Below are 1,410 nucleotides of genomic sequence, written 5' to 3'. Positions count from 1 at the left end.
TGACATTAAAGAAGCGCTTGTTGGGAGGCAACCCAATGTTTTATAATTAACTATTTTCTTTTGTTATTTTATATTTTTTGTAGGTTGATGATCATGAGAAGTCACAAAATCAATGAAAAAAGCAAAAACAGAATGAAACGCAGAAAGAAAAACAGCACACCCTGGAGGAGAGCGTGCTGGCGTTTAAACGCCAGTAAGGCTAGAAGTTGGGCGTTTAACGCCCAGTCTGGCACCATTCTGGGCGTTTAACGCCAGAAAGGGGCACCAGACTGGCGTTAAACGCCAGAAAAGGGCAAGAAGCTGGCGTTAAACGCCAGAAATGGGCACCAGCCCGGCGTTTAACGCCAGAATTGGCATAAAACGCAATTTTGCTTGCCATTTGGTGCAGGGATGACTTTTCCTTGACACCTCAGGATCTGTGGACCCCATAGGATCCCTACCTACCCCACCACTCTCTCTCTTCTTCACCCATTCACCAATCACCTCAACACCTCTTCCCCAAAAACCCTTCACCTATCAAATCCCATCTTTCTCTTCACCACTCACATCCATCCTTCATAAAACCCCATCTACCTCACCATTCAAATTCAAACCACTTTCCCACCCAAACCCACCCTCAATTAACCGAACCCTACCCTTTCCCCACTCCTATATAAACCCTCCTTCACTCCTTCATTTTCACACAACCTAAACACCACTTCTCCCCCTTTTTGGCCGAACACAAAGCCATCTCTATCTCCCTCATTTCTTCTTCTTCTACTCTCTTCTTTCTTCTTTTGCTCGAGGACGAGCAAACATTTTAAGTTTGGTGTGGTAAAAGCGTTGCTTTTAGTTTTTCCATAACCATTCATGGCATCCAAGGCCGGAGAAACCTCTAGAAAGAGGAAAGGGAAGGCAAAAGCTTTCACCTCCGAGTCATGGGAGAATCCCTGAGATACCTCAAGGGATGCACTTTCCTCCACAAAACTATTGGGAGCAACTAAACACCTCCCTAGGAGAATTGAGTTCCAATATGAGACAACTAAGGGTGGAGCATCAAGAGCACTCCATCATCCTCCATGAAATTAGAGAAGATCAAAGAATCATGAGAGAGGAGCAACAAAGACAAGGAAGAGACATTGAGGAGCTCAAGCACTCCATAGGATCTTCAAGAGGAAGAAAGAGCCGCCATCACTAAGGTGGACCCGTTCCTTAATTTCCTTGTTCTTTATTTTCTGTTTTTCAAAAATTATGCTTATGTTTATCTATATTTGTGTCTTGTGATCATTAGTGTCTTAGTGTCTATGCCTTAAAGTTATGAATGTCCTATGAATCCATCACCTTTCTTAAATGAAAAATGTTCTTAATTAAGAAGAATTGCATGAATTTTGAATTTTATAACAGTTTGATTATTTTGATGTGGTGGCAATA

Source organism: Arachis duranensis, chromosome 2 (genome assembly GCF_000817695.3).
Source record: "Arachis duranensis cultivar V14167 chromosome 2, aradu.V14167.gnm2.J7QH, whole genome shotgun sequence".
NCBI lineage: Eukaryota > Viridiplantae > Streptophyta > Magnoliopsida > Fabales > Fabaceae > Arachis > Arachis duranensis.
The sequence above is the reverse complement of the archived record's forward strand: the minus strand, read 5'-3'. Positions refer to the sequence as shown.